The 24,928-nt window shown below is 50.5% G+C and overlaps 1 protein-coding gene across 2 annotated transcripts in view; it reads right to left on the bottom strand.

The window, feature by feature from the left end:
- Positions 1-24,928, bottom strand: part of ATP9A (ATPase phospholipid transporting 9A (putative)) — a 129,541-nt gene that overhangs the window by 103,529 nt on the left and 1,084 nt on the right. The gene's annotated exons all lie outside the window — the stretch shown is intronic.

Consider the following 24,928-nt stretch of genomic DNA (forward strand, 5'->3'; position numbering starts at 1 on the left):
TCAGTAGCCGCATCCTGAGTGCTCCGCAGTCACAGGAGGCCAGCGGCACGGATGGATGGTGCAGATGGAGAACACACCAGCAAGACAGAGCTTCCCCTGGACCATGCGGCCTTACGGCTTCGGTCAAGGCCCCTCCTCCCGCCTGGCTCTGAACCAAACCTCAGTCAAGGGAACATCAGTAAGCGGCCCCCAACTGAAGGCAATTTGCTGAGCAATCACACACACAGACACAGACACACGCAGACACAGACACACACAGACACAGACACACACACGGGATTTCTACATACCAACCACCTCCACTTTCTAAGTTCTAGTGTTTGCCTCAATTTGCGTGTGTTCTTTTTTTTTTGGCCGGGGGGGTGGGGGGAGAGGGGAGCGGGGGGGTGCATTTCAAGGCATGTGGAATGTTTTAGTTCCCAGACCAGGGATCAAATCCCCGTCCCCTGTGGGAGTCTGAACCACTAGGGAACCAGGGAAGTCCTTTCAATCTGCATGTCTTAAATCAGTGATCCTCAGCAGGAAGAAGGGGGGTAGTTACTGGTGTCTCCTAGGTGGAGGAGGCCAAGATTCTGCTAAACATTCTAGAAAACCCAGGACAACGCTCCCCCCCACCAAGAATGATCCGGCCCCAAATGCCAGTTATGCCTTTGTTGAGAATTCCTGCCCTTTATTTCTACTAGTGTATCTTAAACGGAAACTTAAAGGACCTTCCTGACAGTCCAATGCTTAAGATCCCAAGCTTCCAATGCAGGGGGCTTGGGTTCGATCTCTGGTCAGGGAGCTAAGATCCCACATGCTACACAGCACAGCCAAAAAATAAAAACAATTTAAAAAAAAAAAAAGGTAACAATCAGTTCAGTTCAGTTCAGTCGCTCAGTCGTGTCCAACTCTCTGCGACCCCATGAATCGCAGCACGCCAGGCCTCCCTGTCCATCACCAACTCCTGGAGTTTACCCAAACTCATGTCCATCAAGTTGGTGATGCCATCCAGCCATCTCATCCTCTGTCGTCCCCTTCTCTTCCTGCCCCCAATCCCTCCCAACATCAGAGTCTTCTCCAATGAGTCAACTCTTCACATGAGGTGGCCAAACTACTGGAGTTTCAGCTTCAGCATCAGTCCTCCAGTGAATACCCAGGACTAATCTCTTTTAGGATGGACTGGTTGGATCTCCTTGCAGTCCAAGGGACTCTCAAGAGTCTTCTCCAACACCACAGTTCAAAAGCATCAATTCTTCGGCACTCAGCCTTCTTCACAGTCCAACTCTCACATCCATACATGACCACTGGAAAAACCATAGCCCTGACTAGACGGACCTTTGTTGGCAAAGTAAGGTCTCTGCTTTTTAATGTGCTGTCTAGGTTGGCCATAACTTTCCTTCCAAGGAGTAAGCGTCTTTTAATTTCATGGCTGCGATCACCATCTGCAGTGATTTTGGAGCCCCCCAAAATAAAGTCTGACACTGTTTCCAATGTTTCCCCATCTATTTGCCATGAAGTGATGGGGCCAGATGCCATGATCTTCGTTTTCTGAATGTTGACCTTTAGGCGAACTTTTTCACTCTCCACTTTCACTTTCATCAAGAGGCTTTTTAGTTCTTCTTCACTTTCTGCCATAAGGGTGGTGTCATCTGCATATCTGAGGTTACTGGTATTTCTCCCAGCAATCTTGACTCCAGCTTGTGCTTCTTCCAGCCCAGCGTTTCTCATGATGTACTCTGCATATAAGTTAAATAAGCAGGGTGACAAAATACAGCCTTGACGTTCTCCTTTTCTTATTTGGAACCAGTCTGTTGTCCCATGTCCAGTTCTAACTGTTGCTTCCTGACCTGCATATAGGTTTCTCAGGAGGCAGGTAAGGTGGTCTGGTATTCCTATCTCTTTCAGAATTTTCCACAGTAACACTATCATAAACGGAAAACTAGTATCACTTGCCATAAATAGAAGGCAAACAACCACATCCACACCAGAAGGAGCGAATGTTACTAACTTCCCGCTGACACAGGGGCCCTGCCCCCGAGCCTCCAGTCTGCTGCTGCTGCGTCCTCTCTCCGTTGCACAGACATCAGCAAGTGTCTGCTGTTCAAAAGTGGACCCTGGGACTTCCCTGGTGGTCCAGGGGATAAGAATCCGCCTTCCAATGCAGGGGACGTGGGTTCGATCCCTGGTGGAGGAAGAAAGATCCTACATGCCACGGGATAACTCAGTCTCGCTCGACACATCGAAGAGCCTGCAGGCTGCAATGAAGGTGCTGTGCAGCCAGAATTCTGTTTAGAAAAAGAGGTTTGACAGAAAACAACAAAATTCTGTAAAGCAATCATCCTTCTATAAAAAAAATGAGCTAAAAAGAAAAAGAAAAAAAAATTGGGCCCTGGTTGGGTTAGAAATATTGAAGGAAAACTGAAAAGGGAAGTTAAGGGTCTCACTATACGTCTGCATGAGATCTACTTCCTGTCCCTGAATTACTTAGATATTATCACTGTAGCACCTGGAGCCAGCATCTGCCCGTATTTGGGGAACCGCTGTCCTGCAGCGAAGCCGTGGGCTTGGTGGCAAATTTCTAAGTGACGAAGTCCTCCCCCGGCACCCCTCGTCAGTCGAAACAGAAGAGGCAGCAAGCAGCCAGGCCCCCACTTGACATCTGGATTTATACCCACAGCTCTTTTTCCAGCAGCAGCCCCACACCCCACCTGTCCAGGGGTAGAAGTCAGCCCCGTGGGAGGTCCAAGGGGGGCGTACCTGGAGCTGTGGGGGCAGCTGTCACCCTGCTGCTGCTTCTCAACACCAAACTGAGCCGTCTGTCACTTTCCCAGACACATTAGCTCCTATCCCACCTTCTAGACAGGCTGGGGACAGAGGCTGCAAGATAGAACCCCCGAGCGTGGGAAATCAACGCAGAGGCTGGGAAAGAAGGAACAGGAGTCCCAGTTTCAGAACAGCAGGACCACGTGGGCTGAGTAATAAACACCGGCTTGCTTTTTTTTTTTTTTGGCTGTCCTGTTTGGCACATCAGCTCTTCATTCACCAACCAGGGATCGAACGCTGCCGTGGAAGCATGGATCCTTAACCACTGGACTGCCAGAGAAGTCCCTGAGCGCTGGCTTTTAAACCAGACAGACCTACATGCAAACCCCAGCCCAGCTCCACCCCAGCTGTGCACCCCTGGACAATCAGTCATGTCCGACATCTTCTATGCTTCCCTCTCTTCCTGTCTGTAATAAGACCTGCTTTGCTGAATTATCAAAAGGATTAAGGACTTTATATATACAAAGGGCATAAGACAATGCTTAGCACATAACAATGGCACCCCACTCCAGTACTCTTGCCTGGAAAATCCCATGGACGGAGGAGCCTGGTAGGCTGCAGTTCATGGGGTCGCTAGAGTCGGACACGACTGAGCGACTTCACTTTCACTTTTCACTTTCATGCACTGGAGAAGGAAATGGCAACACACTCCTGTATCTTGCCTGGAGAATCCCAGGGACGGGGGAGCCTGGTGGGCTGCAGTCTACGGGGTCGCACAGAGTCGGACATGACAGGCGACTTAGCAGCAGCAGCAGCACATAACAGGCATTCCATTAACAGTAGATATTATTTCTCTTGAGTTATTTTTTCAGATTAAAAAACACATGAAAAATTTCTCACTTGTCACTAGCAACAGCGATTCAACTAGGTTAAGATGGAAGGCTAGAAATAATTGAGCTTAGACCATTTAAACGAAGGGAAACCAAAGGGGACGTTCTTACGGCCTGACTCTAGAACAGACAGAAGCTCTGATGGCCAGTAGCCTGCTGGCCAGATGTGTGGTGGTTTCACACAATCTGGGCAAATGCAAGGGGTAAAGCAAACACCACAGGGGGACGCGCCAAGGGAACAACGTTTCTAGAAAAGGCACCTCGCGTAACAGGGAGCCACCTCCAAAGAAACGGTCGTTTCTGCCTTGGTGCTGCCGCCAGCAGCAGGCACTCGGTAAATATTTGCTAAATTGACTTTGTGACGCACCCATCCTCCCTGAAGCCGGAGTCCAGAAATCTAGACTTTTCAGTGTTGACACTGGGCAGATCCAGGGAGAATGCAAGGAAAAATTAAACGCAATGCAGAGAACAAACTGTGGGTACGTGGGGAGAGGGGCGAGATGGGGAAAGGGATTAAGAGGTACCAACTACTATCCAGCTGCAAGGATACACGGCACGATAACAACTAAAGATGGACTGTAACCTTTACACGGTACATGTGAAACCTAGATAATACTGAACACTAAATACACACAGTGTTTTTAAAAAGCAGCACAGAGGAAATGGCCAGCAGCAGTGGTTCTCAATGTGAGGATGGGGTCAGTTTGCCTCTGGGGACACTTGGCGACGTCTAGATAGAAGTTTGGTTATCACAACTGCAGGTTCAGGGGAGGGAAGGGCTAATGGCATCGAGTGGGTAGAAGCCAAGGGCGCTACTGAACATCCCAGGGTGCACAGGCTGGCCCCATGCAGAGGGTTACCTGGCCCCAAATGCCAAGAATTGATGCTTTTGAACTGTGGTGTTGAGGAAGACTCTTGAGGATCCCTTGGACTTAAAAGAGATCAAACCAGTCCATCCTAAAGGAAATCAACCATGAATATTCACTGGCGAACTGATGCTGAAGCTGAGGCTCCAATACTGTGGCCACCTGATGTGAAGAGTCGCCTCATTGGAAAAGACCCTGATGCTGCGAAAGATAGATGGCAAAAGGAGAAGTGGGTGGCAGAGGATGAGATGGTTGGATGGCATCACTGACTCAAGGGACATGATGAATTTGAGCAACTCTGGGAGGTAGTGGAAGACGGAGGAGCCTGCAGAGGTGTGCTGCAGTGCATGGGGTCGCAGAGTCGGACATGACTCAGCAACTGCACAACAACAAAAATGCTAACAGTCCCGAGTCTGTCCCCTGCATGTCAGTGACGAGGGAAATATCCTCCAGCTGCACCGTCAAACACAGCGGCCACAAGCAACACACAGCTGTTGAGCGCTGGAAACACAAAATTTAAATTTCAGTTCACTGATTTAACGACCAAAAACAGCCACGAGAGTCTAGGAGCTGCCATACTGAACGGCTGGTCCCAAAGGCCTAGAAGGACATAACCCCAACCATTAAGCGCTTGGGGGCGGTGTGGAGGGGGACTGGAAGGAATGGAAGGGAAGGCATGAAGGGAAACCTCTCTGTTTGTTCCAGAAACAGGGAATTGGCTAGATTTTTTTTTTTAACTGGGAGAATGTAAAATCTAGACGAATGCCAAGAAGGAAGCAGTCCACTGAAGTCTGAAGTATCTCTGGCCACAGGAATGCTACTGTCCCGAGAAGAAACAAGACTACAGTTGCCCCCTTATCCATGGGGGACTCGGTCCAAGATCCCCCAGTGGGTGCCTGAAGCCGAGGGCGGTTCCAAACTCCATAGGCACTGTGCTTTCCCTAAACACACAGACCTGCATATCAAGCTTCACTTGTAAGTCAGGCACAGTAAGAGATTAACAAGAGTAACTGATAATAAAACAGAACAATTGTAACAATAAAAGTTATGTGAATGTGGGCTCTCTCTCAAAACATCTTACAGCATGAATTAAATGACTTTCTCCCCTTAACTAAGTACTTATCACACACCCTGTGGCCGTAATCTTTGCAGTTTGAAGTCATGAAAACTCGCAGGAATTTCTCTTTCCCTCTTCACAATTTAACAAACAGAAGATTCATCCTTTCTGTACATCTTAGCAACCTCGGCATAAGATTGTTTTTTTAAGTCGAGAACTTCCCACTCTTCACTGAAAGGAAGCATTTTACAGCTTCCTTGTGACATATCCATATTGCCAACATCATTATTTGGGGCCATTTTTAAGTAAAATGAGGGTTATTTGAACACAAGCACTGCGATACAGTCGGTCTGGTAACAGGGGGCTGAGTGGCTACCAGGCTGGACAGGCGGGACAAATGATGATGGTTCAAGTCCTCCAGGGCAGGAGTGAGCAGCAAGACACAGAGTCATGCGACTCAGAAGGGCTGACAATGTGAAACTTACATTTATTTCTGAAACTTTCAATATTCTTGGGTCCCTCACGCCTAACTGCAACCATAGAAAGCAAAAGCTCAGAGAAGGTGGGACTACCGTGCATCAGTGAAAAAGGCCAAGTCAACGTGGCAACTTCTTCCAATGTAAAGCTCAGATCCTCTCACCTAGGAGGCCACCCTGGACGCGTCTTAGACAAATATTGGTACAAGGTGGCCGAAGGGAAATGCACTCGGATGCTCACAGCAGCAATACACAGAGAGAGCAAAACGCTGGGAACACCCAGATGCCCGTGGCAGGCGGAGCCCTGGACAGCGGGCCCCCAGCCTGAGCACAGTGAGGGAGGGACACACACGCTGGCTGCACGGGGCCCAGGTGACAAAGTGGAGGAAAAACAAAGCGGGAGACGGGCAATCCACCGTGCCACGTCTTAATGAAAATGAGACATGCTGACGTATGCGTGAGGAAAAATGCTGGAAAACAAAGGCACACACGCGCTCGGGAGTAACTCGGGCTCTTTGGGGGCAGGCGCAGTCACGGATGGTGGACACCGCCTTCTCTCCCTATTTCTTTTCTCATGGCTTAAGTCGTCTCCTGCTCTTCACAGCGCCTGACGCCTCTCGCGGCGTGTCCCACCCCGCGGAGATTCACTACTGATGGACTCGTGTGCATCCCTGCTCCCTGTTCATCCCAGGCCCTCCCTGTCAAGCCACCAACTGCAGGCAAGACAGGCGGGCTCCAGAACCCTGCAAGTCCTTTCCTTGCTGCTCTACTTCCCTCCAACTCCCAACCCCTCTGCAAGACTCACCCACACCAGACCTTCTCGAGCAACCAACTTCTCCTTATCCTTCGAAACCCATCGTGCTATTCCCAAAGAGAAGAGGAAGCAACTCTTCTCCTTTAAACTTACCTGCTTCTCTCTAAACCGGGACTGGCAAACTCAAATCCACAGAGGCCCGGCAAGAAAAGAGTAAACAAACAAAAATAAACACATGACCCAGCAGGACAGGGCTCCTGAGAAGCCCAGACCCAGCAGGCAGGAAGCAGCTCCTTCCAGGCTGTCTCTGCACAGGCCCAGCACAACAGACCCTCCAGCTCCCCATGACAAAGACAAACACACATGCGAAAGGGCAACACTCAGTTTTTAAATGTTGGCGACTGACTCAATTTTAAAATACTAGGCAGAACTAACACCACACCGAGGTATTACCTTTTTCTGCTTAGCATGATGAGCAAGATCAAAGGGCCTAACAACACCTGTGTCTGGTCAGGACGGCCAAACAGGCGTTTCCACCACGGGGAGGGGCCTAAATCAGGGTCACCTCCTGGAGGGCAACCTGGCAACAGCTACCGAAATTACAAACAGGCGTTCTTTTTGACCCAACAGTTACCCTTCGAGATATTCCCTATGTTCAGAAATGGGCACAAAGACCATTCACCATAATATTACTAGTAAGAGCAAACCATTAGAAATAACCTGAACCCCAGGCGTGGGATACAGCAAGCGCTCCGCAATAAACTGGTTAAATAAAACACAGCACATCTGTATGACCATATGGAAAATTAGAGAGCCAGTGGAAACGTGCTGTATGATGCAGGGAGCTCACACTCGGTGCCACACGACAACCGAAAGGGGGTGGGGGTAGGAGGGGAGGAGGTGGTTCGAGGGGGAGAGTTTCAAGAGGAGGGGACACACAGATAACCTATGGCTGACTCACACCGATATATGGCAGACACCAACACGATATTGTAAAGCGATTATCCACCAATCGAAAATAAATAAATTCAAAAAATAAAGTACCTCTATTCAATGGAACCCTATAAAGCCAGTTTAAACAAATTGTCTTTAAAGAAACGAAGAAGTTTTCATGTACTGATATGGAACAAGCCCAGGGTATATTGTTAAGTGAAAAAAGTATGTTGTATTGTGTGAGGGGTACTAACAAGTGAATAAAAAAGGGAAAAATCTATGTGCATTTCTTTAGATACAAAATATCTGTACTGTTTTCATCAATGGTTAGAGGCTGTCTAGAACAGCACTGAAGAAATTGGTGAGTGTTCGCCCGGGGAAGGGCACCAGGTGGCTGAACGGAGCACGTGGGAAGCGCTCTGGGTCTGCAATCCACACGCTTCTGCACCTTTAACACTGAACTACATGACTGTGATGGATCAGACTGCTTACATTTATAAACAAAACAAACCACAAAGCCAGCCTGCTGCAAAACAGCACACAACTGTCAGTCTGAAGCCGACATCTCAGCCCCAAGCTTGTGGGTCGGAGACCAGATTCTACTCACCTCCCGCCCCAGGCCTGGTATACAGCAGGTGCTCGGCCGCTCTGCTGGGAAGCCCTCCACACGCCCCAGGCCCCCAGCACGCAGGGACCTGACCTCATGCACGGACACTGAGCGAGGCCATCTGCTCACAGGTTCCAGAAGAGGTCTGAGTGCAGCCGCCCCCAGGCAGAGCCAGGCACGCTGCAGGGACCGCATGATCCCAGAGAACTGAATGCAATCAAGTGACAACACGGAAGGCAAGTCCCCAGAGGGCAGAGCACCAAGCGAGCCCATCCAGAAAGCCCTCAGTGTGTGCCGGACGCCGGGGGAAGCCGTCAACGCGCATTCCTCCCTCGCTCCCCATCCTGCACTGAGTCCTGCAGTTGGAGGGGGCTGAGGGGACTGTGGCTTTAGCAGACAGATCCCAGAACCTGCCTTTGGAGACCTCACGCTACCAAAGACTCCAAGAGCCACGCCTGGATTGTCCAGACCACCCGAACTCAAAGATGGAGGCACAGCAGGACGCTCGCGGGTCCCCAGGGCCGCTGCCCACACCCTGCTGGTTCCTCCCTCCGAGGTCAGCCTTGACAGTGGCTGTCTCTGCTCCTGCCCTTGCCGCGGGCCACACACTGAGGCCTAAGCACGCGACAGACATCAGCTCATCCGGTCCTCACACTCCTTGAGCACTGTCATCACGACGCCCATTTTCAGAGAGCTGAACTCACCCGGCCAGAGTCACAGGGCCAGGGAGAGGCATCCAGGCTCTGGGCCCCTCCGGGTCCTGGCAGCGGAGCCTGGCCGCGGGGAGCCGGCACCTCCAACGGGAAGCCTCCTTCCTCCCGGCCCAGCCCCTCTCCTGCCCCCTGGAGGCCTGGACCACAGCCCAGAGGCTGTGCTGCCCCCTGGGCATGGCTTTGGTGCTGAGACAGCCCCGCATGGCCACGAGCGAAGCTTCCAAGGGCTCCTGTAAAACGCCAGATTGTTACAGCACCTGTCGCTCAGGGGGAGTCGACTTCTGGAACCAGGGGGTGGAGGGGCTGGTCCGAGGTGGACACGGTCACATCTCTCCTGATGCTGCTGCCTGCCAGGAACAGGACCGGGGCTCCTATCTGCAGGGCGGCAGACGTGCTGTCTGCATGCAGCTCTGTCAGGAGAAACTATATCAGATGTGGTGTCTGCAGGCAGCTCTGTCAGGAGAAACTGTATCTACAAGCGCTTTTACTCACTCGGCACTTACTGAATGCCTGCACGCTCTGTTCTCTCATGACCACCAAATGCACCATCACGAGACGGTCGAGCCCCAGTCCATATACAGAGTGTGCCCATGGGCAGTCAGCCACAGGCCCCCTGCCCTCCAGCTCCACCCGTCTCAGACACTCGGAAACACAGAGAAAGGAAAAACCTTATCCTCTTACATCTTTTTCTCTCCTGTTTTAAAACTTTCCCTATCTCATGGGTATGCACCAGGCAAAGGAAAAATGTAAATGATTGGAGGAGGCCACCGCCCATCTCCTGACCTGGGAGGGGCCGTTCTGGCTTTCCCAGGGATTTCTTTGGGAGGAATGATGCTAAAGCTGAAGCTCCAGTACTTTGGCCACCTCATGCAAAGAGTTGACTCACTGGAAAGGACTCTGATGCTGGGAGGGATTGGGGGCAGGAGGAGAAGGGGACAACCAAGGATGAGATGGCTGGATGGCATCACGGACTCGATGGACGTGAGTCTGAGTGAACTCCGGGAGATGGTGATGGACAGGGAGGCCTGGCGTGCTGCGATTCGTGGGGTCGCAAAGAGTCGGACACGACTGAGCGCCTGAACTGAACTGAACTGAACACAGCAGAGCCCTTCCAGAGGGTGGCTCAGTGATCAAGACACAGTGAGAGCCCCTAAATACTCATGAGCTCCATCTAACCCAGAGACCTGGGGATGCTAGCCCATGAAAGCTGTCCAAGGTGTAGCAAAAATTCATGCATCAAGACTGCCTCTACAGACTAAGTTTTAATTTCTAACAGCAAACCCAATGAAATAATGTCACCTAACAGCCATCTGCAGAGAAGGCGATGGCACCCCACTCCAGTACTCTTGCCTGGAAAATCCCATGGATGGAGGAGCCTGGTAGGCTGCAATCCATGGGGTTGCTAAGAGTCGGACACGACTGAGCGACTTCACTTTTCACTTTCATGCATTGGAGAAGGAAATGGCAACCCACTCCAGTGTTCTTGCCTGGAGAATCCCAAGGACGGCGGAACCTGGTGGGCTGCCATCTCTGGGGTCACACAGAGTCAGACACGACTGAAGCGACTCAGCAGCAGCAGCAGCAGCAGCAGCCATCTGATAAAACTGTAGATCAGAAGGAAATATGTTGTTGAGGCAATAAGTCATGTCCAACTCTTTTGTGATCCCGTGGACTGCAGCCCACCAGGCTTCTCTGTCCCTGAGATTTTCAGGCAAGCATACTGGAGCGGGTTGCCATTTCCTTCTCCAGGGGATCTTCCCAACCCAGGGATAGAACCTGCATATCCTGCGTTGGCAGGCAGATTCTTTACCACTGAACCCCCAGGGAAGCCCAGAAGGAAACATACCTAGTATTAACAGGAAGTTGGGCTTTAAATTCCAGCTTCTGCATCTTTAATTCTTCTGTAAGAGAAACCACTAGTTTCCTTTAACAGAAATTATTACTTTTATACTGGAAAACAATAAAATGCTAGGTTTAGAAGTCTCCATGTGGGAGCCAGGGAGGCTCTGGGGGGGGTCAGGCAGGTCCCTGCAGGGCCTGGCAGCCACCCTTGGCAGCGGAACAGGGGCTCTTCTTCAGGGAGCCCTGGCTCCCCAGGGCCCCCGGCTATCTAGGGGCAATCAGCGCCTGTCTGACAAAGGCCCACCCCAGTTAATGCATCGCAGGCCGCGTCAGGGAGTGGCCAGGCGGACCGAAACGGGGGCATCTCCAGTCACGCAGCAAACACGAGATCATGGTGACCCAGGCCTGTGCCTCCCTGCACCAGCCCTCCGTGCATCTTCGGGGTGCCTCTGCTCTGGAGGGCCAGCGTTCAGAATGAATATAAAGTGACATCACAGTAAGAACCAAATTGTGAACATCCAGGGTCCTGGGTTATGTGAATTAAAGATGCCTCCTCAAAGAGACAGCAGGGTGCCACTTAAAGTGTCATTTACAAGCACATCAGGATACCACACAAAAGCTTTACATTAAAATGCTGGGTGAGAAGAAATGGGACTGAAAGCACATGTGCTCCATGGGTAAAACTCACCAAACAATGTACACAGGGAACCAAGACTGGGAGAAAACAGCACATGCTGAAAGGTCTGTGTCAACTGTGGCCGCCGTTGAAAGCAGAAGTTAACACCCGTATCTCAGTCAGTAGTTTTCTCTGTTCTCCAATTCTTCTTTAATATACATGCACTTGCTTTACAATTAAAATACAACTTAGAGGTTTTTACTATTTCCCTTAAGATGAAAACTACTCAAGAAGGGGTCTTTGGTTGTGAGTATACAGAAGCAGAAATAAAATGTTGTTCACGTGAAACACATAAGGTTACAAACCAATGTTACTTTGATTCTTAAAAAAAAAAAAATGTAAAATAAGAAATGCAAAAAAATAAAAAAGGGATTTTCCTGGTGGTCCAGTGGTTAAGACCCCAAGCATCCAATGCAGGGGGGGCATGGGGTTAGTGAACTAACCAGGGGGCATCCCTGGTTAGTGAACTAAGATCCCATATGCCTCACGGCCAAATTAAAAGAAAGAAAGGAAAAAAGAAAGATCAAGCTGCTTCTCAGAATATATCTGAGAAGAACCAGGCTCCTCTGTTCATGGGATTCTCCAGGCAAGAACACTGGAGCGGGTTGCCATTCCCTTCTCCAGGGGATCTTCCTGATCCAGGGATCAAACCTGGGTCTGCCACACTGCAGGCAGATTCTATACTCCCATATAAAACAAAGAGTTAAAAAAAGAAAAAAAAAAAGAACTAGGGTTTGAGTCCTGCTTCTATCCAAACTGTTTCAGCTTCTGCCCATGGGTGAGTCATTTATCAATGCTTCTGTTTTTGAGGCAAACATAGCAGGCCCAGTCCTTGGACTGTTGACTGTTTGAGGGTAGACACTCCTAAACCCCTCCTTGTTCACAGATCAATGACTTATTCCTACACTGACTTCATCTGGCAACATAACTGAACAAACTCTAATAAACAGGCAGCATAGTCACCCCTTATGAACAAAAGATGCAGCAAGAATTAACAGGCATGAGTGCGTACCTGCTCCATCACACATGCACTTAAAGGTCAAAAACAGGCCCAGTCTCTGCTATCAGAAGTCAGGACACCGATGGGGCGGGGGCGGGGGAGGAAGGTGAGGAGGGGGAGGCTTCTGAGGTCACAGCCTGTTTATTCACCTCCAGTCACAGGAGTGTGTTCACTTCATGAAAACTCATCGAGCTGTGCGTTTATTGACGCACTTTCCTGGGTGTACAGATGCATGGCTGTGTACATATGCATAGGTTTTAATCAGGTGATTTAGGAGGGAAAAAAAGCCCTGCCCATGGGACAAGTGGTCTTATCTGTTTACTTCCTGGTCCTTTGACTTAGCTGGACACAATTGTGTCATCCCTTCTAGGAGAGTCTCAAATTGCCTTTAATCTGGAGAACCAAAAAAAGAGGGAAGAACATGAAGGTGGGGCAGTTCTCCAGTTTTACATTGTCTTTGGACCTCCCTGGGGACTGACTGCTTTATACAAGCTAAAAGGTATTCAGATTCAAAGGGTGAGTCCAGACATTTTAGAAACAGATGTTCTGCCCTTTTCCTCCATTACCACGAACGTCTACCTCACACAGAGTGAATCAGGAAAATACGGACCAACATGCAAACTAACCCAGAAAACAGAAACTACGCTCCTGAAGAATTCACAATCCCCGGGGATAATCTGAAGTTCCTAAAAGTCCCCCGTCACATCCTTTCTGCTCTCTGCTTCCGCCGGAAGCAACGCATGTATTGGGTTGGCCAAGAATACCGGAGTGGGTAGACATCCCCTTCTCCAGGGGATCTTCCTGACCCAGGGCTCAAACCCAGGTTTCCTGCATTGCAGGCAGATTCTTTACCAGCTGAGTCACCAGGGAAGCCCAATCAGCACACATCAGTGGTGAGCAACTATTACACGCCTCATCAGACTAATCTAGCACAGTCTGAATTAACGAACCAACCATCCAAAGCACAACCTGGAAATGTGACCACCGTAAACTCTGCAAACACAAGGAAACATCTGGAACCGGTGTCTCCTCCCTGGGGAGCACGCAGGACGTGCTTTAGGTTATGGGAGTGGGTGGTACTCAGCTCTAGCGCACATGACTTTGCAATACGCTTAGGGAGACTGGACTGTCTCAAGAAAATCGCTGAAGAACTCATCCATTGGTTTAAAAGTTTACCACTGACACCAAGAGACTCCTCACCTACAAATAACCAGGAGATGCTTCCTGTATTCAGTCTTCTTAGGTGGCCATGCGAAAATACCACAGACTGGGTAGTTAAACAACAGAAATTTATATTCTGATCACTCTGGTGGCTGGAAAGTCCCAGATCAAGGCGTCAGCAGTTTCGGCACCTTCGGAGGCCTCGCTCCTTGGCGTGCCGACGGTCACCTTTGCCCTGGGTCCTCGTGGACTGTTGTCTCATCCCTGGTATCTCTCCTCTCATCCTAAGTTCCTCTTCCTAGAGCACCACTCAGCTTGGTTAAGGGCTCGCCGTAATGACTGATTTTAATTTGATCACCTCTTTAAAGGCCCTGTGTGCAAACACAGTCACTTTCTAAAAGGTGCGCAGTTAGGACCCTGGTGTGTAAATTCGGGCAGGGATACATGTCAGCCCAGAACACTTCCCAAATGCTCTGTTCCAACAGCTCAAGGCTTCCTTAGTCAAGAAGCTGAACTCAGAGTTGAGAACACGGTCCAAACATGAATTTCTTGCCCAACAGGTTTTTCTTTTACTTTTGTAAAGAGATGATGACTCATCTTAAGGACAACAAAGGCTATAGCCATTCACAGAACTTGTACATTCCACTCATCCAGCGGTTCCTCACAGTGGTGGTCCTGCCCACTCCTACTCCCCTACCCCCGGGGGGTACGGCAATGTCTGGGGACCCTTCGGGCTGTCCCAGCTGGGGGCCCCTAGCTTACAGGAGTGCTACTGGCTTCCAGAGGGTGGAGGCCAGGGTTGCTGCCCAAACTCCTACAACGCACAGGACAGGGCCCCATGGTAGAGAACTGTCAAACTGAAGACATCGATGCTGCGGAGGCTGAGGGTTAGCCAAACCCTGAGGTCTAACCTGGCCAAACCCGACTTCACCCGTGGCCCAGCAGATGGCCGGGCGGACGGAGGCGACCTGCCAGGCCCGGCTCCACGGGGAGGCCAGTTCCCTCTGCAGGCGGCTTCTTTCTCAGGCAGGGCAGCCAGCAGGCTCTGTCCTGGCAAGGGGCAAATGCCACAAAGATTTAACGGGAAGGAGGCAACAGCCTTCAGCTCACCCCGATTGCCAGTTCACACAAGAAGCCTTTCTTTCCGCGGGGCCCCTTCCAACTGTCCTCTCGCACAATCCCCTTGAACTTTAGACGATGATTAAACCAACAATAAGATCCCTGATCAACAAGGCAAACTAACCACTGTTTTAAAAGCATTTCTTTCCTGGATGACTTGGAGAAAGAAAAAGGATTTTTTAAGTCTACAAATAACAAATGCAGGAGAGGGTGTGGAGAAAAAGGAACCCTCCTACACTGCTGGGAATGCAAATTGGTGCAGCCACCACGGAAAGCAATAGGGAGGTTCCTTAAGAAACTGAACATAGAGTGGCCATATGATTCAGCAATCCCACTCCTGGCCATACATCTGGACAAAACTAGAATTTGAAAAGACACATGCACCTCCAAAGTGCACTGCAGCACTGTTTACAAAAGCCAAGACAGGGAAGCAGCCTAAATGCCCATCAAGAGAAGAACGGATAAAGAAGACGTGGAACCAGCCCAGGGAGATGGCTGAGCCATAAAAGGGAGTGAAATGGGTCTCCCAGGTGGTCCAGTGGTTAAAACTCTGCACTTCCAACGCAGGGGGCACGTGCTGGATCCCCGGTGGAGGAAGATTCCCCGTGCCGTGGGGAAAAAAAAGAATGAAATAATGCCATTTGCAGCAACATGGATGCACCTAGAGATTACCACTCCAAGTGAAGAAAGTCAGACAAATATATGACGCCGCTTCTGTGTGGAATCTAAAAGATGGCCTAAAGGAACTCATCCATGAACCATAAACAGACCCACAGACAGAACGGTCTTGCGGCTGCCAACGGGGAGGGGGTGGAAGAGGGGTGGCTTGCGAATTTCCGATTGTTGTGGCTTGTCGTTCAGTCGCTAAGTTGTGTCCGACTCTTTTGTGACCCCATGGACTGTAGCCCACAGGGCTCCTCTCTCCATGGGGATTCTCCAGCCAAGAATACTGGCGTGGGTTGCCATGCCCTCCTCCAGAGGATCTTCCCGACCCAGGGATTGAACCCAGGTCTCCCGCATTGCAGGTGGATATTTTACCAGCTGAGCCACAAGGGAAGCCCAAGAATACTGGAGCGGGTTGCCATTTCCTTCTCCAGGGGAACTTGCTGACCAAGGAATCAAACACACGCCTCCTGTCTTGGCAGGCGGATTCTTTACCACTGAGTCACCAGGGAAGCCAGGTTTGAGATTAGCAAATGCAAACAATTATTCACAGGATGGATAAACAACAAAGTCCTACTACATTCTGTACGGACTCATAATGGAAAAGAATAGGAAAAAGAATGCATAATGCATAACCGAATCATTTTACTATAAAGCGGAAGCTAACAACGCTGTAAATCAACTCTACTTCAACAAAATTGGAAAAAAAATTTTTTAGAATTTTAACTCTATTAGCACAACCAGCTTATCCCTTTTCTTTCCCCTTTGTAACAGTACCATTATATTTTTAGACCAACAGCACCACGTCAGCACAGGCCACCGCTTCCTAAATGTCAGCCGCGACGTGGGCACATCTACAGAGCTCCCCAACTATTACTGACTTCATACTTCTAAACCAACTCTGTGTTTTTTTACTGAAACGTATGAGAAAGGAAACTTCCTGTCACTACTACAAAAAGAAGACAAGGGTCATCTGGCATAAACAGAAGGAACCATAAACATAACTGCAAGCCTTTCAATGTTTGGCCCTGAGCCACCTAAAGTGAGCTCTGGTGATGCTTTCCCCAGGCCAAGCTCTGAATGCGTAAATCAATCTTTCAAAATCACATAAATAAAGCAAACGCTCACTTAAAAAAAAATCAGCACCATTCTCTTTGGCTTTCCTGGTAGCTCAGCTGGAAAAGAATCTGCCTGCAATGCAGGAGACCTGGATTCAGTCCCTAGATCGAGACTAGCCCCTGGAAGAGGGCATGGCAACCCACTCCAGCATCCTTGCCTGGAGAATCCCATGGACAGAGGACCCTGGCAGGCTACAGTCCTTGGGGTCGCAAAGAGCTGGACACAATTGAGCGACTAAGCACATTCTCTCCCTTTCGGTAAAAGTCATCAAAAAGATGTGCTATGATGGGCTTTCTTCTCTCCAGTCGCTTTCAGGAGTGAAGCTCGAGCCACTGCATGGCCATTCCCAAAGGTGGCCATCAGGTTTGGACAGCCCTCACTGGTGACCTCCATCGTTTGCACTGGGCAGAAATATGAAAGGACTTTCTATGCTGAAAAGTAACAGCCCCAAAAGTCCGAAGATGGCTTATTCCATACCCTGGCTCGTCCTTCCCACTGACTGCACGCGTGGGGGCCAGAGGTCAAGCTCAAAGGGCCGCCTTGCTGCCCTGGGGCTGGTGTGTGGCGGGAGTCCTGGCCTTCCTGGTCCTGTGCCCACTTGCTCCCTTCCAGCATCTCCATCTGGGTCGGCGTGTAATTCCACAGCCGATGTCACCACCTGTGCCCGCCTGGGCAGGGAACACTGGGCTGGTTTTGCTCAGCACTGGGGCGGGCCCACGGCAGGGAGGCCGTGCCAGGAAGTGGAGCAAGGTGCACTGGTGGAACGAGGCTGGCAAAGGGCACAAAGGCCGCTTCTGGGTGGGCCGCTGCCAATGCCTGCCCAGGCTGTTCTCTCTCCCAAAGCAGCCAAGAGCCCATCACAGGAGCGGACGGGCTGGCGCCCCTCGGCAGAAGGAGAGAGGGGCAGACAGAAGGCACCTGGTCTCTTGGCCTGAGACCCCCCTCTCCTGGCACTCACGTCGCAAGCCCCTCGGCACTCCCAGTCCTGCCTTCAGACTACATGGCTAAGACAGGCATGTCTTAGCCCAACCAGTGAAGGCGGCCGAGCCAGGAAAACACAGGAGCAGACGGCTAGCAAGCAGCACTTCAAGAACGCCCAGCAGGCGTCCTACAGACTTAGAGTTGAGGACATGGGGGCTTCTGCCTGGACCAGCTAGAAAGGTTCCCCCTCCCCATTCTCAACAGCAGAGGCAGCTGTGTCTCTAATAAACTGGAGAGCTGCTTCAGGCATGCTTTCTCTCAACAAGGGTTTACTGGGCTCTTTCCGTCCTCTTGGCCCCTGGGGAGGCCTGCTAGGAGGGGGACTTCTAAAATGACAAATATTCTGGAAGGCTGTGGTCCGTGGCCATTTTTGCTGGCTACAAGTGGGGCCTACGGAACTTGCACACAGCCTGAAAACTGAAACTGTACTGGGCTTCCAAGGGGCTCAGCGGTAAAAGGATCCCCCTGCCAATGCAGGAGATGCCAGTTCCATCCCTGGGTTGGGAAGATCCCCTGGAGGAGGAACTGGCAGCCCCACTCTGGCAGCCGCACTCCAGTATTCTTGCCTGGAGAATCCCATGGATGAGAGGAACCTGGTGGGCTACAGTCCATGGGGTCCCAAAGAGTCAGACACAACCAAGCAAGCAAGCAAGCAAGCTCACACGACACAACCAAGCAAGCAAGCAAGCACACACGTGTGAGCGCGCACACTCAAGATAACACTGAATTCTATCCAGGTGAGAGATGTGCTTATGTGTACAAAACAAAGAAAGCACAGTAACTGCGGGAGGAAAACGTAACAAAACCAGCGTAATCTGGGGAAAGGCAACGCATGCTGGTGGGAACAGCAGCATGGTTCGTGCCAAACTTCAAAGCAACTTGTTCTGCCAAGGCCACTGGACTCTTGGCGTGCCCTTCAAGGAGTGACGCTGTGCCCTTCAAGGATTTAAACTTATTGAAAAGTAAATAAAAGTGTAGACTTGTTCTCTTCTTAAAATAAAAAAAAAGGAGGAGGAGGAGGATGTGTTGGGCACCTACTCCGTGCCAGGCTCCACGTGCTGCGGACTAACCTGTCCCCAGCCAGGGCCCCACGGTGTTCCCAGCTGAAGGGTCACACAAGGACATGTCTAACTCCAACTGAGCGAAACAGAAGAGGAGCAGGCGCTCCGAGAGGCTCCCAGAATGGGACCCGCTATGCAGAGGGGACGTCAGGGAAGTCTCCCCGGAGGACCTGAGGCCTCAGTGGGACTTAATGGAAGATGGAGGTTCGGCCAAATGAAGAGGGGAGAGGAGGACTTTCCAGGCAGAGGCCAGCATGTGCAGAGGCCCTGCGTCCAGAGGGAGCCAGGAGGAGACAGTGAGCAGAGAGCACGCAGCTGGACGAGGAAGGGGCCGAAGTGCGCTGAGATCAGCTCAGGAGGCGGCAAGGGTCCCAGCAGCGCGGTCTGACAGCACCTCCTGTGACGGCGGGATTGCTGGCCTCTGGGCCAACCTGTATAGCAGACGCTGGCCGTGTGTGAGGACTGGACGCTGAAACGTTGGACTGAAACTTTAATCTAGTTTTAATTACTCTAAATCTGAATTTAAACAACGGCAGGAGGCTAGTGACTACCATGCTGGACAGCGCAGGGCCAAAGCACCTAGTGAGATGGTTCCCTGGAGGGCTTTGAGCAGAACATGCCCATGATCAGAGCATCTGGCCATATCTGGGCTTCCCAGGTGGCTCAGTGGTAAAGAGCCCGCCTGCCAGTGCAGGAGATGCTGGTTTGATCTCTGGGTCAGGAAGATCCCTTGGAGGAGGGCATGGCAACCCACTCCAGTATTTCTGCCTGGTCAATCTCATGGACAGAGGAGCCTGGAGGGCTACAGGTCACAGGGTCGCAGCGCGTCGGGCACAACTGAATCGACGTAGCACACATGTTCTGGCTGAGAGGTGGAAACCTCACTGGACAATCAAAAGCATGGATGAAGGGTATCAACTGATGATGACGACAAAGACAAGCAGGATGAGCGGGTGGCAGCTGCAAAAGGCGGGGGTCCTGAGACAGGATTAGCAAAGGAAGAGAAGGGGAAGGCCGCATCCAGATCCTGGGTGTCAGGGTTTTGCCGTGAAGAGCTGGCACACCATTTTCCGTGCGTGGGGACACTGGAGGAAGACCAGGCTCACAGTGGGAGCCAGGCTGAGAGGAGGACTCAGGAAGACGGCAGAAGGATTTGAAGGTCACTGAAGCCATGGGTTCAAGGTGTTAGTCACTCAGTCGTGTCCGACTCTTTTCGACCCCACTGACTCCAGCCCGCCAGGCTCCTCTGTCCATGGAAATCTCCAGGCAAGAATACTAGAGTGGGCAGCCATTCCCTTCTCCAGGGGATCTTCCCAACCAAGGGACTGAATCTGGGTCTCCTGCATTGCAGGCCAATTCTTTACCATCTAAGCCACCAGGGAAGGGCTCCCCCATGGCTCAGCAGGTAAAGAATCCGCCTGTAATGCAGGAGACGCAGGAGATTCGGGTGCAGTCCCTGGGTCGGGAAGATCCCCTGGAGGAGGGAATGGCAACCCACTCCAGTATTCTTGCCTGGGAAATCCCACGGACAGAGGAGACAGACAGGCTACAGTTGGAAGGGTTGCAAAGAGTTGGAGGTGACCAAGCGACCGAGCCTGCACACACAAAGCCATGAGCACGGACGAGCTCAACCCAGACTTCCAAAGGCAAAGAGGGCCAGGAGCAAACTCTGAGCAACCGCAACTCCGAACGGGAAGACAGAGGGAGACGACACAGGGGAGCCCACAGGACCACGACGGCAGAACCAGGAACGGCCGACACACTCCGTCTCAAACACTCACCGTGGGCAGGAGAAACGAAAGCACATGTCTGCACGAAGACTTGAATGTTCTTAGTGATGCTGTTTACAACAGCCAAACACGAGACATAACCCAAATGTCCATCATGGTGAAGACATAAAGTATGGCATACCTACACGGTGGAAATCTTTAAGCAATAAAAGGGAACTTTAAAATCGCTGCATTAACAACTCTGCTCACTATTCCGTAACCGGGACTTCCCTGGTGGCCCAGCGGCTAAGACTCCACTCATCCAATGCAGGCGATGCTGGTTTGATCCCTGGTCAGGGAACTAGGTCCCACGCTGCAACTAAGAGTTATCACACCACAACGAAAGACCCCACACGAGGCAAGGACGAGCAAACAGCCCGGGCACCGCAGCTAAGAACCACTGCCGCCGATAAATTTTTTCAAACATTCTGTTACAACCTATTTGGGAAAAGAATTTGAAAAGGATACATGGACATGCAAAACTGAATCCGTTTGCTGTCCACCTGAAACCAACAGGACATTGATAATCGGCTGGACTCCAATATAAAACAAAAAGCTAAAACAGAAACAAACTCACTGTGCGCACAGAAGAGAAGCAGGCTTACAGAGAACGAACAGGTGGTTACCAGTTGGGAGGGGGTTGTGGAGGGAAAAATACAAACCGCTGAGTGTAGGACAGGCTCAAGGATGTATCACAACACACAGTCAGTATTCTGCAGTAACTCTAAAGGCACAGGGCTTTCCAGGTGGCGCTAGTAGTAAAGAACTCGCCTGCCAATGCGCGAGATGTAAGATCCTTGGGGTCGATCCCTGGGTTGGGAAGATCCCCCGGAGGAGGGCATGGCAGCACACTCCAGTGTTCTTGCCTGGAGAACCCCATGGAGCCTGGTGGGCTATAGTCCACAGGGTTGCAAAAAAGAGTCAGACACAACCAGGAAGTGACTTAGCACATAAATGGACAGTAACCTCTAAAAACTGTATTAAAAATTAAAGTTAAAAACCCATTCTGTTAAATCACCAAAACAAGCAGATACAAAGGCAACACAGATTATGACTCCATTTATACGAAACTCCCAGAAAGGGCAAACCTATGGAGACAGAGATCAGCCTGGGATTAGGGCACGAGGGAACTTCCGGGGGAGATGGAGACGGTCAAAAACTGGATTGTGAGGAACTACAGAAACTCTAAATTTAATTTTTCAAAAATCAATGCACTGTACCTTAATTATGGGTGCGTTTTATGCGACATAAAGTAACCCAAGTGTCCGCTGCTCAGCCCCTTTGCACTCTGTGACCCCGAGGACTGTATCCACGTGGACTGTAGCCCCTTCTGTCCATGGGATTCTCCAGGCAGGAATATTGAACTGGGTTGTCATTTCCTTCTCCAGGGGATCTTCCCGACCCAGGGATTGAACCCGGGTCTCCTGTATTGCCTGGCCGCTCAGACAGTCAAGAATCCGCCTGCAACTCGGGAGACCTGGATTCGATCCCTGGCTTGGGAAGATCCCCTGGAGGAAGGCATGGCAACCCACTCCAGTATTCTTGCCTGGAGAATCCCATGGACAGAGAAGCCTGGCGGGCTACAGTCCACGGGGTCACAGAGTCGGAGAGACTGAACAACTACGCAGAGAGCACAGCACTCCTGCGTTGCAGGCGGTTTCTTTACCATCTGAGCCACCAGGAGGCCCCAAACCCCAATAAAGTTGTTTGCCCCCCAAAAAAAGCTGAAGGAAACTGTGTACCTAAATACTCAGCTGTTTCTTAACTCAGTTCACTTCCAAAATTTCCTTGTTCCTCAAGTCCAAATAAATCGAAAAATCAAAGCATCCTGTCCAGTTTGTCCACGAGATCCCTAATCATTACTCAGGAAAGGCAGTCTCAGTTCTGCCCAAACTGCTCTCTACCTATCACACCAGGGCACCTACTTATCTGGCTGGACTCATTTATGTGGTTAATCATTTCCTGGATTTGATCAGGAGAGAGCAATGAAGTCTATATTTCTCAACTTTCCACCATCAAAAGTCCTTCTTCTCAAAGGAGCGTTCCGGAAATTACCAAAGGCAAACCTCACACAAAAATCTAATTATCACTATTTGGCCTAGCAAACGTCTAAGACGTATTGAGTGCTTAGTGTTCCAAACTTATGATGGATTAAGTCTCAAAATAAACAGTCCTAGGAGATACACATAATTATGGGGTTCCCTGGTGGCTCAGATGGTAAAGAATCCACCTGCAATGCTGGACACCTGGGTTCAACGCCTGGGTTGGGAAGATCCCCTGGAGGAGGGCATGGCAACCCACTCCAGTGTTCTTGCCTGGAGAATCCCATGGACAGAGAAGCCTGGAGGGCTACAGTCCACGAGGGTGCAAAGAGCCGGCCATGACTGAGCGACTGGGCACACAAGCACGCACACAGAATTACTGTTAGTCCCACTTTACAGGTAAAAAACTAAAACCCAGAGAGGTTAAGTAATGTCCCCCGAGTCACCCAGCTAGTGAGCGGCAAAACCCAGGCCTGCACCCAGTTCCCCAATCCTGCGCCCATGCTCCTGACCCGTCTCTTGTGTTTCACCAGGAGGGAATTTCATTTGGCCAGAAGCAAAGCACATGATGTCAGAAAAAAGGTTTCCAGCGATGTGAGGCAAGTGCTTCTGTCCTAACAAAGCCGCTGCAATAGTTTTCTCAACATCAGGATGTAGCAACTTTCTGAAGACAGAGAGCTCTGGGGCTACGGGATTCCTCCAGCAAATAAACTGCATGTCTTGGCAAATGCTGAGTGATCCCAGCACTAATTATACTCTGTCTCCTGGGGCCTGTAGCACCTAGGTTTTTGGTTTCTTTAACCACAAAATCCTCCAACCACCCTACAGCTTAGAGCCATTAGATAAATAGAGTTGATCAAGTTCAAATCCATCCCCCCACACTGACTATCCCTATGACCTCCAACAAATTATCTAGCATCACTGAACCTTAGTTTCCCCAGCTATAAAATGAAGAAACTAACTCCAAAAATTCACACAGTGGTTATGAGGATTTAAACACAGCCCAGGCGGCACGGTGGTAAGAATCCACCTGCCAATGCAGGAGACGCAGCAGACTCAGGTTTGATCCCTGGATTGGGAAGATTCCCAGGAGCAAGAAATGGCAACCCACTCCAGTGTTCTTGCCCAGAAAATTCCATGGACAGAGAAGCCTGGCAGGGGGTTGCAAAGACTCAGACACAACTGAGCAATTGTATGCATTTATCTCAAGTGTCCAGCAAAGAGTCTGACCATCACAAATATGTTTGTTTCTTATTTCTTTACCTCACCTCCCACCCTTAAATTACAAGGCTTTCCAAAAGTGTTTCCAGATACCAAGATCCCCAACTTGACAAGGCTATTCCTAAAAATGCAGATTAAATACAAGAACATATATGCAAACACCTGGAATTCCAGAGACCTGACTTGAATTTGAATCCATGTCACTGTTGAGGAAATAAATTAGTTCCCAGGTGGCAAATTCTAAAGGAGAAGCTATCCTCCACTCCAATACTAAACAGAAACCTTTTTTTCCCAACTGTTGGCACCAGTCCGTCTGGGCCCCTATGCTAGGGATGCGTATTTCTCTCATGGTAATCATCACTTTTAAATAATTATTTGCATTTTTCTCTCTTGTACTGAATGGGAGGTTCTCAACTATGCCGACACATTAAGATCATCTGGGGAGCCACGAAAAAATAAGGTAGATAAGACAGATAAAGATAGCCAGGTCCAACTCCAGATTTTTATTTCAAAGGTCAAAAAGGTGGCAGGAATGGTCATTGTTAAAGCTTCCAGGGCGATTCCAATGTACAAGCAGCGTCAGGAGGCCCACAGCTGTGGTCAGGGCTTAATTCAGCTTTGCACCCATCTCCCCGCACAGCCTCCACACACAGTATGCATTTTTATAACTGTGGCATGAATTAATAACAAGAGTCCTGAGTCCACTGATCTTATTAACTCATTAAAACATTCACTGAGGATGTTTATTATATGCAGGCCCTCCTCCAGGCATAGGGCTCAAGCTGTCACCCTTCTTTAGCTTTGAGAGGTCGGGATTAAAACGTAGGCCAAAAGTGAAGAAAGCCGTGGAGGGCAATGCACCTCTGGCTCAGAGATCTTGAGTTCAGTCTGCGTTCTGCAGCATCTTCGCAGTGGTCCCTGACCCCGCTGGGCCTCTGTCTTCTACCAATGGGGCCTCCTCCCCGGAAGGTTTAAGGAAGACTAGGGACAAAGACCCCACAAAATGGCAGCTGGCATCATCCCTTCCCCCACTTTTCAACAAATTCCACGGACACCTGGTGAAGTCACCCTAGGGGTTCATCCGGCCCACGCCCCTGCATCAAGCAACCGACACCGCCCAAAGCGGCCGCCACCGGGAAGTGAGCGGGGAGAACCGGACGCCAAAGCGAAGGGCGGCCCGCGGGGCCCGGCCCCGCCCAGCTGCCTTCTCCGGCGACCGCAGCCCCACCTGGG

This window comes from Budorcas taxicolor, chromosome 13 (assembly GCF_023091745.1).
Source record: "Budorcas taxicolor isolate Tak-1 chromosome 13, Takin1.1, whole genome shotgun sequence".
NCBI classification, from domain to species: domain Eukaryota; kingdom Metazoa; phylum Chordata; class Mammalia; order Artiodactyla; family Bovidae; genus Budorcas; species Budorcas taxicolor.